Here is a 20,703-nt window from a genome sequence, read left to right as displayed (position 1 = left end):
GATTACTGTTGGGTTTTAACAAGATTATCAAAGTGATAAAATCCCTATTTTACCAAAAACACAGCGGATATAAAAGTTTTAAATCTTGTTAATATGATATGTATAAAACCAATTTTAAACATGCAAAACCCAAACCCGGATCCAAATACGAATTACACACTATCAAATACATGCATGTCACTATAAGTCCATGCATGTTACTACTACCTTTCAATATGACAAAACCGGGTGAAAAAGATGATGATTGAAAGGTAAGAACTTGAACATGGAAGCTCCTCAAGCTAGCATACCCCAAGCTTCAACAACACACCACTTCTAGCTAGGATTTGCATTTGAAATTTTCTTCTTCTTTTCTTATGTTGGATGAAAATACCCAAGAGAGGAAGAGAGAAAAGTTTACTTGGAAATAATGTGTGTTATGAAAGAATGAAAGAGAAAGACTTGGTTTTATTTAAAGGCATCTTTCTCTCCACCAATAATAACCATTGCATGTCTCCACTCACCTTGCATGTCTCCACTCAAACATATAATAATATTACATTTGAAAGAGTTATTATCTTTTCTTTTATAAAACTTTAAACATATATATATATATCCATACATATATACTTTTATAAGTTTATAACTTATAACTTATAAAACCTATTATATGTTAAGAGACATGCTTGGTTATTATTATTCACATATTGTTATTTAACCAACTTAAATAACACTATGTAATGTTCTTTCATAAAACATAAATCATCCATATGATTTGTTTATTACACAAGTACATTTTATTTAGAAACCCCTTTCAAATAACTCAAGTGTTAATATTCATTTGTTATGATCACATCATATATGAACGAATATTATCGGTGTTTGTCTAGCTTGTTATTGGGTATGACCCGACTTGGATCATAACGTACTAGCCACATCAATTTAATATGTCTCTTGGGCAGACCGAGTCCAACAATCTCCCACTTGCACAAGATACATAGAAGATTGATGCAAGTAGCAAAGACCGCCTAACTACGGTTTACTACCCCTAATACGTATGACGAAGTGCCATTCAATAACATCATCCCTTTCAAGTCCCATACTTGAAAATGATTTAGGTGAAACTATCATTTATCCTTTTGCTACAATTGTCATGTTAAATCCAGAGACACAGAGTGATCATTCTCTGTTGATTTAACTTTTCAGGCCTTAGACATTTAACTCTCAACGAATAAGAGAGACAAATCCCTTATTGACTACATACGTCTCTCACTATCACCTTGTACTACACTTGAGCTTAGCCTTATGTACTGACATATTTCAGAGCAGCGAAGAACTAAGTCAAAGCATAATGGTCGATGAATATCAAGACCCAATATGTATCTCAGGTCGGAGGATCCTATGAAGTTCGCCTTTACTCAAATTTACTTATGATCACAAATCCCAAGGATTCCATGCAGTAAAATTGAAAGCGGGTCAGTCCAATATTTATCCCTTAAATATCTATGAACCTTGGCAGCAACCTTTTGCTATATTCATACCTCATGAATATCTACCAATCCAGGTTCATAATAGTCTTACTTTCACATTTGTTCCCATAAATATGAACGACTACGGACGTTTAGAATAATTCAAATTATTCACAGATTTAAACATACTAAAATGGAACATAACTCAAGAACATGACCATAACCAAAACCATATGATTGAGTTAAAATAAAATTGTTCCAATATCCAAATACAAATTTTGATCAAATCCAATCACTAGAATATCGAAGCCCTAAGGCGCAAGTATGACCCTCATGCTTCGACCTTTCAAGGAGTTTCATGAGTGGGTCCGCAATGTTTTGATCAGTGTGAACTTTGCGAATACATATCTTTCCCTTTTCAACTTCATCCCTTATGTAGTTGAATCTCCGCTCAATGTGCCTAGTCTTTTGATGTGCGCGGGGTTCCTTGATTTGAGCAATCGCACCCTCGTTGTCACAAAAGATTTCTAGAGGGTCCTGAATGGTACGGACTACCCCTAGATCGGTAATGAACTTTTAATCCATGCAGCTTCTTGAGCTGCCAATGGGGCGGCGATGTATTCTGATTCAGTGGTGGATAAGGCTATCACATCTTGTTTTGCACTCTTCCATGAGACAACACCACCATTAAGAACGAAAACATATCCCGATTGTGATCGAGAATCATCTCGATCAGTTTGGAAACTCGCATCAGTGTAACCCTTTACAACGATTTCCTCCTCACCAGAGCCATATATTAGAAACATATCCTTAGTCCTTCTAAGGTATTTCAATATGCTCTTAACAGCCATCCAATGGCTAGTTCCCGGATTTTGTTGGTATCGACTTGTCATGCTCAAGGCGCATGACACATCCGGTCTAGTGCAAATCATGGCATACATGATGGATCCTATAGCAGATGCATATGGGATACCACTCATTTTGTCTTGCTCATCCTTTGGGCTTGGACATTGAGAAGCACTCAACATCGTTCCTCTTTGAATAGGTACCAAACCTTTCTTAGAGTTTTCCATATTGAACCTTTTCAAGATCTTGTCAATGTATGCACTTTGATTCAAACCTATCAACCGCCTTGATCTATCCCTATAGATCCTTATTCCCAGAATATAGGCGGCTTCACCAAGATCCTTTATGGAAAAATAGCTTCCAAGCCAGGCTTTCACACCTTCCAAGGTTGGAATGTCATTTCCAAACAGTAATATGTCATCGACATATAATACTAGAAAGGTAATGATGCTCCCACTAGCTTTCTTATACACACAAGCTTCATCAGCGTTTTTGATGAATCCAAATTTCTTAACTTCATCATCAAAATGGTGATTCCAACTCCTAGATGCTTGTTTCAATCCATAGATTGATTTCTTCAACTTGCATACTTTGTTAGGATGTTGTGGATTGAGAAAACCTTCAGGCTGAACCATATAGACATCTTCATTAAGATGACCATTTAGAAAAGCAGTTTTGACATCCATTTGCCATATCTCATAGTCATAATATGTGGCTATGGCAAACAATATCCTTATAGACTTTAGCATCGCCACGGGCGAGAAAGTTTCATCATAATCAACCCCTTGAGTTTGAGTGAAACCCCTTGCTACAAGTCTAGCTTTATAAGTATCCAAGTTTCCATGCATATCAGTTTTCTTCTTGAAAACCCACTTACTTCCAACCAGCTTGGAATTTAGAGGTGGAGCAACCAAGTTCCATACTTGATTGTCATGCATGGATTGCATCTCAACATTCATGGCTTCTAGCCATTTGTCACAATCAGATTGCGAAATTGCATCTCGGTATGTGGTGGGTTCATCCGAATCAACCACGTAGCATCCATCCATGAAAAATCCATATCTCTCAGGTGGGGTGCTAACTCTACCAGATTTGCGAATGTTTTGTGTGTTTTGATCAACCATTTGATCATCCTCAACAACCTCTTGTTGATTTCTAGTGTCAACTAAACGTGTATCGGCTTGTAGTTCTCGATCCTCTTCGAGTTCTACAGTTCTATCAGTTCCTTCCATAAGGAACCTTCTTTCCAAGAACTTAGCCTTTCGAGCTATAAACACTTTATGCTCGCTTGGATTGTAGAAATAATATCCTATCGAATCCGTGGGATATCCTACAAATATACACTTAGTGGATCGACATTCAAGTTTGTTAGGGGTGTAGATCTTAACATAAGCCTCACAACCCCATACCTTTAAATATGAAAATTTTGGAGCCTTTCCATGCCATATTTTAAAAGGTGTCCTATCCACTTTCTTGGTTGGTGCCATATTTAAAATACGGGCAGCAGAGATCACAGCGAAACCCCAAAATGATAAAGGTAATAAGCATCTAGCCATCATGGATCGAACCATGTCCAATAAAGTTCGATTCCTCCTTTCGGACACACCATTATGTTGTGGTGTTCCAGGTGGAGTAAGTTGTGAGACAATCCCACAACTCCTAAGATGTTCTAGAAACGCATCATTGAGGTATTCACCTCCTCTATCGGAACGTAGTACTTTGATTGTTTTGTTGAGTTGATTTTGTACTTCATTTTGGAAGACTTTGAACATTTCAAAGGCCTCATTTTTGTGTCTTAACAAGAACACATACCCATAGCGACTATAATCGTCGGTAAAGGTAATGAAGTATCTTTCACCATTTCTTGTCATTGTCCTAAAAGGTCCACATACATCCGAATGTATGATACCTAATAAGTCTTTCGCCCTTTCATTTGTTCCATTAAAGGGTTCTTTGGTCATTTTTCCCAATAAACAAGATTCACATTCATCAAATGAATCAACATTTGATTTCAAAAGACCGTTCTTTCGAAGTGTATGAATACGATTCTTGTTTATGTGACCAAGATGACAATGCCAAAGAAAAGTATTACTCAAATCCATTTTGAGTCTTTTGGTGTTAGCTTGGTACAACGAGTTATCAATGTATGAGTCATCATGAATTAATTCATAAATTCCATAAAACGGCATCGCTTTAAAATAAAAGACATTATCCATGAAAACATAAATACCATTATCAACAAACTTAAAGTCATAACCAGATTGTCTTAATACAGAAACAGAGATAATATTCCTAGTCAAACTAGGGGAATATAAAATGTTTTTCAAAACAATTTCCAAACCATTTGGAAGCTTTAAAACATAATCTCCACGGGCTTGGACGTCAACCTTTGCTCCATTGCCCATGAAGAGACTTATATCTCCTTTCTTCACCTCATTTCTTCTTTTGAACCCCTGCAATGAATTGCATATGTGAGTTTCACATCCGGTATCCAATACCCATGTGTTAGAAGAAATAATATTAAGATCAATGTGAATCATGAAAGTTGTACCTGAGGTTTGCCTCGCATCCCTCTTAGCTTTCAACTCCTTGAGAGGTCGGACAGTTTCTCATCCAATGACCTATCTCACCACAACCAAAGCACGGATCCTCAGCGCTAACCTTTAGCTTCTTTGGTTTTGGCTCCGCCTTTGCCTTTCCCTTGAACCCCTTCTTGACTTGCCTCTTACCCACGGCAACCTTTGCTTTTGGTTCCGGGTGATGCCTTTTCTTTGAGCCACCCTCATTGATCGCAAGAACGGGTAAAACCTTTTTACCCATGCCGGCCTCGGCTGTCTTAAGCATTGCGTGAAGCTCACCAATGCTTTTGTCCCATCCATTCATGTTGTAGTTCATGACGAATGTCTCAAACCTTTTAGTTAAGCCATTTAGGATTAAATCCGTGGCTAACTCTTTTGAGACGGGACAGTTAAGCCGTTCAAGCCGATCAATGTGGCTCTTCATCTTAAGTACATAAGATGAAACAGATTGGGTTTCTTCCATATAACATGCATGAAGCGCTCGAACCGTTTCGAATCGCTCAACCCGAGCTTGAGTAAGGAACATTTCCTTAAGTTGGGTTATCATGTCATACGCCCCATGATTCTCGAAATCCTTTTGGATCTCGGGAATCATTGTTCCCAACATGAGGCAAGAAACTTGCACCGAATCCTCGGTGTATTTTAACCAATCCGCATAGGCATCCAAGTTATTGACATCGGGTTCATCGGGAATAGGATCGTCTAAAATATAAGACTTCTTTTCTTGCTTGAGAACAATTCTCAAGTTTCGATACCAATCCATGAAGTTGTTAAAGTTTAGACGATCCTTATCCAGAATGGATCTTAGTGATAGATTATGCACGTGTGGGATAATTGCGTTAGGTGCGTTGTTTGCGGCCATCTAAAAGAATTTTAACAAATTTCAAATTAGTATTTTCCATATTAATAAAATTTTAATCTTTAATACCCTTTAAATGTCTCCAAGACAATTATTGATTAAAATCTAGAACCCAACGTTTCATTCAAATAGTAGTTAGGTGACCTTTATCCTACTATTCGAATTAACAAGGTAGTCAACGTTTGACAATTGCAACCCTTTGCAACTTCTAGTTTTATGGGATCGGTTAAACATCATATGTTTAGTTAGTATGTTAAATCCCATCAACACCTTTGAACGCCATGTTAAGGTGATCCTATAGTTATGGTTTCAAATCAAGTCATCCTACTTATACACACGTGTGAGTTTACTCATACAAGTGGTTAGGTTATCCTAATGCCAAAAGTACTTGTAAAATCACCTTAAGATCACAAGTTTTCTTAAAAGTGCTTAGGTGATCCTAACCCACTTTCAAGTCTACAAGTGACTTAAGTGTCGTATAAAAGGATGGTGTTTAACTTGTTTTTAAAAATGGATTTTAGTTTTCTAAATTCTAGATTGGAAAACTATTTATTGTACCTTTCATTTGCATGCATTCAAATGTATGGTACTTAGTTGAAAAACCCATTTTCAAAGTTCCAATTAATAAAACCCATTTTTATTATGAAATCATTAGTTATTAATAAAACCAATTTTTATTACCTAACGATTTCTAAGGAACCAATTTTATGCTAGTTGATTTTAAGTTGTTAAGCAAACCATATTGCAAATAATAAGTAAATCAACCATTCAAGCACAAAATATACACAACCACAAGTTCATAACCATAGCCTCCTAATATTGACCACACTTGTTGACCGAAGACAAGTGTGTCAAAAAGTCTCTCCTAAGGGACCCAAAAGAACATGCACTTGTGTCGGTGAACTCCCACTTGATTCCGCATTCATATGCTCCAAGTGTTTACTCCCGGTGTTGTGGTCTTCATCATTTTATTTGGGCTTCCATCCATGCATCTTCTTTTACAAAATATATCCTAATACATTTTTCTAGTAAAAGAAATACATCTAATCTACTTATTATTACAAGCCATATGAATGAATAAATAGATTACAAACCCAAATAAATATTACAACCAAATCGAATGAACAAACAACCAACACAATCATTCAACCAAACACAAGGCCATGGCTAGGTTATGAACATCTATTACACATCCAAATATGCAATAATACAAGACCAAAATGGTTCCCCTTTTTGCCTCAAAACATTCGGCCAAAGCTTAAGCAAACCGAAAGTTTCGGGTTTTGTCCAAACAAACTAAACAATCATCCAAATGACTTGGTTTTTCAAGATTACCACATGCATGTAAAGTATAACCTTGAAAAACTATGGGGTAACCAAAACCCCAAAAATTTTCGGCCAAATGGTGAAACCCACCATAAACCCGAAAAATTTTGGCTCTAATGATGCATGCATTCGTATAAGCGGCTCTTGATGCCATTGTTGGGTTTTAACAAGATTATCAAAGTGATAAAATCCCTATTTTACCAAAAACGCAGCGGATATAAAAGTTTTAAATCTTGTTAATATGATATGTATAAAACCAATTTTAAACATGCAAAACCCAAACCCGGATCCAAATACGAATTACACACTATCAAATACATGCATGTCACTATAAGTCCATGCATGTTACTACTACCTTTCAATATGACAAAACCGGGTGAAAGAGATGATGATTGAAAGGTTAGAACTTGAATATGGAAGCTCCTCAAGCTAGCATACCCCAAGCTTCAACAACACACCACTTCTAGCTAGGATTTGCACTTGAAATTTTCTTCTTCTTTTCTTATGTTGGATGAAAATACCCAAGAGAGGAAGAGAGAAAAGTTTACTTGGAAATAATGTGTGTTATGAAAGAATGAAAGAGAAAGACTTGGTTTTATTTAAAGGCATCTTTCTCTCCACCAATAATAACCATTGCATGTCTCCACTCACCTTGCATGTCTCCACTCAAACATATAATAATATTACATTTGAAAGAGTTATTATCTTTTCTTTTATAAAACTTTAAACACATATATATATATCCATACATATATACTTTTATAAGTTTATAACTTATAACTTATAAAACCTATTATATGTTAAGAGACATGCTTGGTTATTATTATTCACATATTGTTATTTAACCAACTTAAATAACACTATGTAATGTTCTTTCATAAAACATAAATCATCCATATGATTTGTTTATTACACAAGTACATTTTATTTAGAAACCCCTTTCAAATAACTCAAGTGTTAATATTCATTTGTTATGATCACATCATATATGAACGAATATTATCGGTGTTTGTCTAGCTTGTTATTGGGTATGACCCGACTTGGATCATAACGTACTAGCCACATCAATTTAATATGTCTCTTGGGCAGACCGAGTCCAACAATTACCAATCCAATTTTACCAAAACACGAACCCTATTTTGGCCTTAAACCAAAACCAACACCAAATCCACTCAAAACCAAACCAAAACTCAATTCCAATTCACCAAACCATTCCAATACTTTAACCAACTCGGATTCAATCCAATTCGTCCATAATTCAATCAATTCAACTTAAAATTGATTCAAATTCACTCAAACAGAATATTAACAATCAAAAACTAATTAAACACCAAATCAAGTGTAATTGAGCTCCAACGGCTCTGATACCACTTGTTGGAACCCGGATAGTTATCAATCTAACAACAATTAATAGACCTCGGATCTGTGTTAACCGATTAATACATTAACTATAGATCTAGCTCATAATTAACTTTGATTCAGTGTTATATGTGTGTATATATTATCAGTATATATGTTAGGATGAAGATCGAGAGAGGATTTGGACAGGGTTTTGTTAATTAACTCTCAAAACTTATAAACGTGCACAGTGTTCACTATATATAGAAGATAGGTCTGGTTCGCTAACATCCCCTAGCGAACCAGACGCTACTTTGTTACATACATTAATTAGACGAATCATCCTCTGATTCGTTAACATCCCCTAACGAATCAGAGGGAATAACCTTAAGTCTTAGTTCGCTAACATCCCTAACAAACTAGACAATACATATAACGAACTAGCCTTTAACTTAATGAATTATTACATTAAACATAAACAAATACGTTAACGATAATTAAAAAGACTCAAGACGCAAACCGTGCACTAACAGGGTTGATGATAATATTTTGAACCATATTAGCGGGGAGAGTCATGCTCGTAGTATATGGACCAATCTTGAAGAGTTGTATGCTCGGAAGACGGGGAACAACAAGTTGTTCTTGATTAAACAATTGATAAACTTGAAATGACGTGATGGAACTCCTGTTACTGACCATTTGAATGTTTTTCAGGGTGTTATTAATCAGCTTACAGGTATGGGTGTAACATCGTGAAAATTTTGAGTTCAAAGTATCAACTTTCCAAAGTCTAGGGACTAAAAATGCCAAAATCAAACCTTAGGGAGTTAATAACTATGGATTTCATTACCAAAACCTAAGTATATGATGCATCCCGGAAGTGATAAGATGTATCACAATCTTAAGGCAAATTATTGGTGGAATGGAATGAAAAGGGATGTCGCTTCGCATGTTGTGAAATGTTTAACATGTTTAAAAGTTAAGGCTGAACACCAAAATCCTTCGGGATTGCTTCAGCAACCCGAATTTCCTGTATGGAAATGGGAGTTAATAACTATGGATTTCATTACCAAACTCCCAAAGACGACTCGACAACATAATGTAATATGGGTAATTGTGGATCGTTTAACGAAGTCCGCACATTTCATACCCATTAATGAGTCGTACTCAATGGATAGGTTAGCGCGTATCTATGTAAACACCATTGTCGCTTTGCATGGAGTACCGCTATCTATCATTTCTGATCGAGACAGTCGTTTTACGTCTCACTTTTGGAAAAGCTTCCAACAAGCTCTTGGTACAAAGTTGAACCTTAGCACCGCCTGTCATCCACAAACCGATGGGCAAAGAGAAAGGACGATTCAAACGTTGGAAGATATGCTCCGCTCTTGTGTGATCGACTTAGGTGGAAGTTGGGACGACCACTTACCCCTAATGGAATTTTCATATAATATTAGCTATCACGCAAGTATTCAAACTGCACCATTCGAGGCGTTATATGGTTGTAAATGTAGGATGCCCGTGTGTTGGTCTGAAACCGGAGATAATCAATTATCTGGACCCGAGATAGTCCAAGAAACAACCAACAAGATTCTCCAAATTCGAGAACGACTTAAGACGGCACGTGATCACCAAAAGAGTTACGCCGATGTCCGCCGTAAGCCGTTAGAATTTAATGCGGTGACAAAGTGTTATTAAAAGTCTCGCCTTGGAAAGGCGTTGTTCGCTTCGGTAAGAAAGGAAAATTGAGTCCTCGATTCGTTGGACCTTTTGAGGTACTCGAACGAATCTGCAATGTTGCATACCGTTTGCGACTGCCCGAGGAAATGCAAGGAATACATGATGTATTCCATGTTTCGAATCTGCGTAAGTGTTTAACCGATGAATCTTGGGCTATGCCATTAAAAGACGTTGAAATAAGCGAAAACTTAAAATTTTTTGAAAGACCAATACAAATTGAAGATTCGAAAACAAAGAAGTTAAAAAGAAAAACTTTGAAAATAGTGAAAGTAAAATGGGACTCGCGCAGAGGGCCCGAATATACTTGGGAACTCGAATCAGAAATGAAAAGAAAATACCCACACTTGTTCGAATAAAGAAATCTCGAGGACGAGATTTGTTTCAAGGTGGGGAGGATGTAACATCGTGAAAATTTCGAGTTCAAAGTATTAACTTTCCAAAGTCTAGAGACTAAAAATGCCAAAATCCAAACCTTAGGGTGTAAAATGAAAAATTTGATTTCTTGTCCTATCGCGCTACGCGATGGACAAGGGAGAAGCCCATCGCGTACCACGATGGAGCTTCTGACACGTTGTGACACGTGGCACTCGGTGGCACTATGTGCTGCCACGTGTCACCACGTGGCAACACTGCTGCCACGTGTTGCCACGTGGAACGGCGTCTGCCACGTGTCAACACGTGGCAGGTCTACGCATTGAGTCAGCAGACCTATATCGCGGTACACGATAGGTCTGCTGAGGGACCCATCGCGTACCGCGATGGGAGCCCAAATTTCGTCTATAAATAGCAAGGTCCGGGATCTTCATTTGTCACACCAAAACTCAGCCTACTTCTCTCTCTATAACATCTCTCTAAATCCCGACAATCGTATGTACAATCCACCTCGATAAGTGTGCCATAATTCCTCGTAAAACGTGTCCCGATCCTTGTTTAGGCATCAACGTTTCCTCGAAGTTTGTGCCACCCTCCACCCTCATACGATCAAAGGTGTTGTTGAAATGGCGAGGAATATCGTAAAGCCTGTCGTCGAGTATTGAAGTTTGGCATTATCAATTGACGAACAAGCGGCGTTGAAGTGCTGCTCAAATCCCTAGGGTATCCAATACGCCACTAAGGTTAGGCGTAACGACAATTTAATATAATATGATATTATATTCAAGGCTTAAGCCCTAAGTCGAGGTTATACTCGATACCTCGATAAAAAGAAAAGAAAAGAAAACATAACAAAGAAATGAATGAAAGAATGAATATTGAATATTGTGATTACATATATATGTGTGTAAGTATATATGTATATATTCTTTGTTATGAAAATATTATTTAATGAATAAAGAGTATTCTTAAATAATAAAAGAAAAAGATTACATTTCTTAAAGAAGATAAACGTCGGGTTTTGAATATAAACTAAAGGTTTATAATTTACTTTTAAACTAAAGGTTTTCAAGTAAAAGAAAATGAATTAAAGGTTCATAGAGGATTGAGATAAGACTAAAGGTCTTATGCCGGATCGTGTATCCGACTAACAAATGTTTATACTCGTACTATAGGTGCGAGATAAAGAAGGGAAAGACCCTTGGACGGTGAGTGAAGCCGATCCTAAAGAGATAAGGTGAATACGCCCCCAAACTTTTAAACTTGTTTTCAAATGAGTCAAACTTGTAATATGAAATTGTTTACAAGGAACTATGTGTTCCTAAAACCGTTATAACTATGGGTATGAACCTAGCCCTCAGGCTGTGGTATACGTATGTCTGGATCCTTACATAGGTGGTACTATGCGATGAATGGGCATGATCGCACCTCCCTTGGTTGTAGGATGCTCTCCTGCAGGGAGTACGACCTTATGTGTATATTTACGGGTACTTAACTAAGTCGAACGCTGCGGTGTTTGCTGAGGTGACCTAGAGTAGAGGCTCTAGTTTATAATATGTTATTTGACTTTGTTATTCCTAAGCCACGTTGGGCCGAGGCAGGCGTAGTCTCGAGGGGTAATAAAGTAAAAGAAATTATTTTGCGTCAGCATGTTCACCAGCATTTGTTGCTGACGTATTTTCTTATATTTTGCAGGTGAACAAGTTTAGAACTTGGAGTGACGAAGTGCTTATATATCCGATGGCTCGGATTTTATTTTGTATAAACTTATATAGTGGTTTGTAAACATAAACAAGTAATCTTTGTTAACTCTAAACGGGTGTTTTACAATTCCCGTCTTTTTGAATGTATATATTAAATGTTACACCTTTTGATCCTTAAAGTTTTATAAGACTTCCGCAAACTAACGCAACTCTGATTTATTTACAAATACGGTACCAACTATTGGGTCACGCTCCTAGGCCTAAGATGGGGGTGTGACAATGGGTATTAAGTTTGAAGACAAGATACAAGGTTTATGGCTTCTTGGTACTTTACCGGATTATTGGGAGACTTTTAGGACATCGCTGTCTAACTCCGCAGCGAACGGTATTATCACTATGGAATTGGCTAAAGGTGGTATTATAAATGAAGAGATGAGAAGAAAGTCACAAGGTTCCTCTTTACATTCAGATGCCTTGTTTACCGAAAGTAGGGGGAGAAGCCATAGTAGAGGTCCGGGTAATAGAGCAAAGCACCGTTGTAAGTCTAGAGGGAAGTTTGAAGATTTTAAGTGTCGTAATTGTGGTAGTAAGGGGCACACAATAAAATATTGCAGACAACTGGAAAAGTAGAACAAGAAGGCTAATTACAACAATAAAAAGAACAACTACAAGAAAGATGACGGTGATGAAGGTACTTCAGAAACTAACACTGCCACCCAAGAGTTTCATATTTGTTGTGATTATGATAGGGTGAACATTGCACGTGATGATTCGAGTAGGGTTGTTGACAGTGGTGCTACTTGTCATGTGACATCTCAAAGGGAATTTTATTTGTCTTATACTCCTGGTGATTTTGGGAAAGTCAAGATCGGTAATAATGGGCTATCAAAGATCGTTGGTGTTGGGGATGCTTTCCTGAAGTTTGATACTGGGATGGATTTGGTTTTACACAATGTAAAACATGGTCTGGATATTAGACTAAATTTGATCTCCGCAGGCACATTAGATGATGATGGTTTTCACAATACTTTTGGTGGTGGAATTTGGAAACTCACTCGTGGTTCGTTGATCGTGGCAAGAGGTGAAAGAACTTCAAAGTTGTACATGGCACATCCAAATATTTCCAGAGACTTGGTTAATTCATTAACGAATTCTGATGTGACTGATATATGGCATAAAAGACTTGCTCACATGAGTGAAAAAGGGATGTCTATTTTATTGAAGAAAGATGCCTTGTCCGGTGTGAAAGATGTTCATTTGAAGAAGTGTTCTCATTGTATGAATGGTAAGGCAAAGAGAGTTTCTTTTCATAGTCATCCGCCTCATAGAAAAGAAAGTATACTTGACTTGGTGCATTCAGACATATGTGGTCCTATGAACACTAGAACACTTGGGGGCTGCTTATATTTTGTCACATTTATAGAGGATCATTCGAGGAAGGTATGGGTTTATACTTTAAAGTCTAAAGATCAAGTTATTGATGTGTTTAAGCAATTTCATGCCCTAGTTGAGAGACATACTGGGAAGAAGCTCAAGTGTATTCGTACAGATAATGGAGGTGAATACATTGGTTCTTTTAATGCTTATTGTAGAGAGAAGGGTATTCGACACCAAAGGCCACCTCCCAAGACACCACAGTTAAATGGTTTAGTAGAACGGATGAACAGAACGTTGGTTGAAAGGTTTAAGTGTTTTCTCTCACATGCAGGGTTGCCTAATTCCTTTTAGGGAGAAGCTTTAAATACAGCGGTACATGTTATTAATCTTACTCCTTGTATTCCTTTGCATAATGATGTTCCAGACAGGGTTTGGAGTGGCAAAGATGTTTGGTATCGTCATTTGCGGGTCTTTGGATGCAAAGCATTTGTGCATATTCCCAAAGATGAAAGATCAAAGCTTGATGTGAAGTCCAGACAGTGTATATTCATTGGTTATGGGCAAGATGAGTTTGGAAACAGGCTATATGATCTGGTTTTAAAGAAGCTTGTAAGAAGTTGTGATGTTGTGTTTGTGGAAGACGAGAGTTTGAAAGATATTGAGAAGACACAGGTAGTTCCTCAGTACACTGATGATCTCATTGATTTGGATCCTATTCCTACTCAGCATTCTAAGCCACATCACGAAGATGGTATTCAAAATGATGAACAACATGGTACCGATAATGTTGATAATCAAAAGCAGGTAGAGTTGGATGAGGATATTCATCCCGATTTACCAGTAGATATGCCTGCATTTGTACCACTCAGGTGGTCTTCGAGAGACCGTCGACCTTCTACTCATTATTCGACTAGTGAGTACGTATTACTCACTGATGGGGGAGAACCCGAGTATTATAAAGAGGCCATGGAACATAAGTATAAAAGAGAGCGGTTTGAAGCCATGCAAGATGATATGAATTCCTTGTATGAGAACAATACCTTTGAGTTGGTGAAGTTGCCTAAGGGCAAAAGAGCTTTGAAGAACAAGTGGGTCTACAAATTAAAGACTGAAGAACATACCTCACGACCTAGGTACAAGGAAAGATTGGTGGTTAAAGGGTTCAGTCAAAGAGAGGGTATTGATTTTGATGAGATTTTTTCTCCAGTTGTGAAGATGAGTTCCATTAGGGTGATCCTTGGTTTAGCTGCTAGTCTTGATCTTGAGGTTGAGCAAATGGATGTCAAGACAGCATTCCTTCATGGTGATATGGACAAAGAAATCTATATGGAGCAACCTAAAGGTTTTCAGGTTAAAGGTAAAGAAGATTATGTTTGTAAACTTCATAAAAGTCTTTATGGCTTGAAACAAGCACCGAGACAGTGGTACAAGAAATTTGAGTCAGTTATGGGGAAGCAAGGCTACCGAAAGACTGCGTCTGATCACTGTGTTTTCTTTAAAAGGTTTGGTGATAATGATTTTATCATATTATTGCTTTATGTTGATGATATGTTGATTGTTGGCAAGAATGCAGAAAGAATTGTAGCCAAAGAAAGAATTAAGCAAGTCGTTTTCTATCAAAGACTTGGTGTAACCTTTTGGGTTTTCCACTTTTACCTTGTAACCACTAGTCGACCCATTTACGGGTCCGGGCTCTATCATTAATAAACTTCCCGCATTTATCGAGTTATAATTACCATATTATTTATTTATAGCTACATCCATTTAACTTTGACGTTTTTAACCCAAAATATAAAGTTCTAACCATGTTGTGTCCATTTCCAAACTTGAGGGTTCTATCCGTAAATATTGATATAATCCATTCTACAAAATGAATATCCATTACCAAACCTGACCCACATTCACATTTTCTTGTAGCCGAATCAAGAAATCAATCAATTAGTTGTCAAGAATCGTTTGTAATCAAGTTATGGGTCAGGGAATCGTTTATATATGTTAGGCGCGGCCTCACCGTCAATCCAATTAAGCTAATTACACTCTGCTGACTCGTTTTTCCTTTTTTAAACCTAACCGACACTAATTGACAACCATTGACCGCGTAAACGTCGATTATATTGCAATTAATTACATGGATTCATTCCTTGTTTGATCGCCGACAATACCCCTATATTTAATTAAACTAGTCTGGACGTTTTGATATCCGTCTATACCCTCTAGCGGCCGGCCACTTTAATATCTTGTTCATCCATTTCCGTTTATATTTTAAGGTAATTGATTACTTGGTTAAGATCGCGTTTATTCGTAGATCAAAAGCCCTATATTGGTTTTGATCAATTTAACGTGGATAGTTCAACTGCAGATTCTAGGGTTCTTGGTTAAAGGGGCAGAATTAGATCTTGTTTATGATTAAACGGTCTAGGTTTTAATCAATCTGAACTCGCAGATCAATTGGTTGGTTTGTGTGTGTATCATAACTCGGGTCGCGGGTTCAATTCCCCCTGCACACGTTTTTCTCATTTTTTAAAGGTTTTCTTATTAACTAATTTGATTAATAATGATAATATCTAAATAATAATTAGTTCACTAAAACCAGACATTTGTTTGTACTCGTTCAATTTCCGTCTTCATTCGTATACATGTTTACTTAAAGGTATAATTATATATCTATATACATATATATACATGTTTATAAAGTGTATTATAAATTAAATACTAATGTTTTAAATCAAGTAAACTAACTAATATATATATATATATATATATATATTACAAATAATATTTTATTAAGTACGTTTCCATAAATTAAAATAATGGTAAATATAATAAATCCTCATGTAAATATAATATTATATCATTTTCGTTAACTAGTTGTTATAATAAATCTTATACTTAGCATGTCCGATTACTCTCGTTTCTCATAGGTTCTAACGTTCGTGTGTAATTCTCCTCCCTCCATTTTACTCGTTTTATCACTTTTGGGGACATATGCGTAACTTAGTATATTTTCATACTTTATCTATACACAAAACTGCAATTGTTGTCTTATGTGTTAACTAATCTCATGCTATACTTTTTATATGTTTAGGTGCTCAATGTGAACCGCATTCAGAGAGGTCCAGCATACTCTCAGAAAATAGTATGATCATATAATAGTCGTTATAGCCTTGTGCTTTTCGACATCTCATTTTATTTGCTCATTGGTTGATTTATTAATCTCATATGACTCGTTGCAGCTACGTATTTTATTATATATGTATAAATGAACTGGTGTGTTGCTCACTCAACCTCGTGTTGACAAACTATATTATTTTCAACGCATATGCAGGTCACCGTTTGATGTGAAGTGTGTGGACTTAGAAGATTTGTTTCAGGGCTTATGCTAGAAGAATTTATATTGAGACTATGAATTTTCATGATTTTGATTTATTTGATGTTTTGTTTACTTTGGATTTTGTAATGAATAATGGTATTATTTGAATTTAATAAATATATATTTGAATTTTAAATATTTGCATGATAGTAACTTTGCAAGCTGTGACAATCAGTCCACGCCCCGACATATCCGCCGTAGGTTGGGGTGTGACAGATTAGTATCAGAGCCGAAGGTTTAAGATAGGTCGTTGGAGATTGCCTTAGACACATGTTTAGGACCCCTATACGTGTTTATCTGCTTACCTTACGTGTTTTATTTGATTGTTACTGCTTTCCCTTAGCTAATATTTTTTTCTTATTATATTATTGTCATGCACACACGCACTGCTCTGAGGTTATGCCTCGAAACTAAAATTTTATTTAAATTTAAAAATCAATATCAGATTGCTTTTTAATTGCAGGATATTCCTTAAGAATTCCCACCTGTTGTTTTCGCTCGTTCACCTTAGGGCTAGTTTATGTGGCATGTCTCTATCATATGTAAAGGGGAGAGAAACTGTGAGTTGGGCACTGGTAAAACAGTTCCAAAAACCAAAGGTAAGACGCCATTCCTTACCTGGGTGATAACCTGACCACAATACTCAACCCTATGGACCCGAGCGAGACCCATGAATGCCATATGATCGACACCCTAAGCTGTCAACCGTAACCACACTAGTGGTTGCATTCCTACATTTTTAAACCGAATTCACGGTGGTTCGTGGCTTAAATTCAGTAACCTTCCGATTATGGTTTTAACGTTATTTCAAGTGGTTAGTCGGAAATCCCGACTATCCATTTCTTAACTTGTTTCGTATTTTTGTCGGAGTCATCAACGTGGTGGTTCACAAGATACTCCGACTACCCATATTTTATTTCGATAGTTCGTTATTTAGTTTGGTCGGTAAAAGACGCTCATCGGGCCGACAAACTATATTGCATTGATAATTCGTTAATTAGTTGGGACAACCAAATTGCCATGTAACGCTCATGGGCTGTCCAACTCAAATGTTTATTCATTAATTATTGTTGGGCCATTCAAATTACCATGAAAAGCTCATGGGAGGCCAACGTCCCTAAATGCATTTCGTTAGATTTTTGTGTGAAACTAACCTAACAGAAACTTAATGTTTTCAACTAATTTTGTTTCCCCATAAATATTTACACATATGATCCCCCAACTCATAAATCTTCTCTTATTTTCCCATAGAGTGTCGTCGCCAACACTCATCTGGCTCACGCGACCGCCGCCTGGCTGCTAGAATCACAAAAGAGTTTGCTGCTGCAATGCCTGCAATTTTTACTCAGATCCAGAGCCTCAACTCTAACGGTTCAGCCACCTCGGCCGCACCCAATAACTATGATTTCCGTAACTTCTTTGGCACCAAACCTCCATCTTTCTGTGGTGAGGAAAATGCCATCGCCTTGCTCCAATGGTTTGAAGAAATGGAGAACATATTTATCCACTGTGAATGTCCGGATGTCAAACGAACCAAGTTTGCTTCTAGCTGCTTTGTGGATCGAGCTGTTATCTGGTGGAATGCCCTGAGGAACGACCAAGGGTCTGATTTGGTCGTGGCTATGCCTTTGGAGGAACTTAAGGAGGCAATGAAGAAGGAATTTTGCCCGAAACACAAACTGCAGAGATTGGAAGCGGATTTTTGGGATCTTAAGCAGATTGGTGGGGATAACTCCACCAATTCCGCGAGCTTAGTCGTATTGTGCCAAATCTGGTAACCCCTGAGACCCGCGACATTCAAAAGTTCATTCGCGGTCTCCCTCTTATTTTCCGTGATGCCGTAATGAGTTGCAACCAATTAACAATCGGCGAGGCAATGGACCTAGCCGCCTCCCTCACCGATAGTCACGTTCGGGATGGAGCCTCGTCTCGCAAGGATTCAAAGCCAACTCCCGACAAGACTAAGACCGAATCCTCTACCGATGCCAAAGCTGAGACCAAACCTTCCAACAACAACAACAACAATCGCTTCAACAAAAACCACAAAAATCGTAATCCCAACTACCAAAACTACTCCATCAACCAACCCAACAACCAAGCCTCAAATGACCTTAATGCCCCAAACAAGAAAGCTTACTTTGGTCCTCATCCCCTTTGTGCCAAGTGTAACCGCCATCACCCGGTTCAATCCCGTTGCCGGTTGTGCACTCAATGCAACCGTTACGGCCACCTTGCTAATACTTGCCGTGCACCGCTTGGTTCTAAAGCTGTCCAAACCCGGTCTGCACCCCCTACTTCTAGACCTGCTGCTAACCCTGCTCAGCCCGGTGTTCTTAATACCCGAGCTTGCTACCATTGCGGAGACCCTAACAATTTCCGTAACGCCTGCCCATTACTCACGCATGCTAACCAAGCCCATGTCATACCTGCACCTCCTTATGTTACCCATCCACCACAAGCCCAAGTATACCGTGCACCGTACTACATTGCGCAAAACTATCAAGTGCAAACCTACTAACCTCAAGCCTATGCACCCCAAACCCATGCACCTCCTGTGCCTCAGCTCATGGCTCCTCCATCGGCATCAACACAAGCCCCTGCTATTCAAGCTCTGCCTTTGAACCAAGTTGCTCAAACCCCTCAAGGGTCCAATGGTCGTGCGATTATGATGAATGTGAATCAAGCTCAGAGTTCTAGTGATGTAGTGAATGGTACGTTTCTCATTGATAATCATCATGCTTCGGTTTTGTTTGATACGGGTGCCAATAAGAGTTTTATATCTTTTGATTTTGCGTATATTATTGATAAGTCTTGGGATAAGTTGTCTAGACCTTTTACCGTAGAAGTAGCCAACGGAAATTCTATTATGATTGACTCGGTAGTCAGGGATTGCGTCATAGTTCTTAACAAAGTCGAGTTTTTAATTAACCTCATTCCGATGCAAATGGGTAGTTTAGATGTAATCGTAGGGATGGATTGGTAAAATTTAATCTTGAGGAAGTTGTTTGTTTCGAAAAGTTCATTCGTATACCTCTTAATAACGGTCGTATTCTTAAGGTTTTCGGTGATACTCCAACGTCTAAAATTAATCTCATGCCGTGCTTTCAAGCTCAATGTTATTTGCGCAAGAAATGTGTCGCCTTCCTAGCTCTCGTGGTAGATAAAGAGCGGAAAGAGAAGAAATTATCCGATATCCCGGTCGTTCGCGAATTTCCCGATGTTTTTCCCGATGATGTCACTGGTCTTCCTCCGGTTCGTCAAGTGGAATTCCGAATTGATCTTATACCCGGAGCTAACCCCGTAGCTAAAGCCCCTTACCATCTTGCACCCTTCGAGATGCAAGAACTCTCGAGGCAACTCCAAGAACTTTTGGACAAGGGCTTCATTCGCCCGAGTTCCTCTCCTTGGGGTGCACCTGTGCTATTTGTCAAAAAGAAAGATGGTTCCTTCCATATGTGCATTGACTATCGTGAACTCAACAAGCTTACCATTAAGAATCGTTATCCGCTCCCTCGAATTGAAGATATCTTCGATCAACTTCAAGGAGCCGCCTGCTTCTCGAAGATCGATCTCCGTTCGGGTTATCATCAACTCCGAGTTAGTGAAGATGACATCCCTAAGACCGCCTTTCGTACTCGTTATGGTCATTACGAGATCTGTTTTATGCCTTTTGGGTTGACAAACGCACCCACGGTTTTTATGGACCTCATGAACCGTGTTTGTAAACCTTATCTGGACAAGTTCA

Source organism: Bidens hawaiensis, unplaced genomic scaffold (assembly GCF_021521415.1).
Source record: "Bidens hawaiensis isolate Kalapana, Puna unplaced genomic scaffold, B.hawaiensis_p1.1 tig00016869_1, whole genome shotgun sequence".
Taxonomy (NCBI): Eukaryota; Viridiplantae; Streptophyta; class Magnoliopsida; order Asterales; family Asteraceae; genus Bidens; species Bidens hawaiensis.
Note: the sequence above shows the minus strand (reverse complement) of the source record.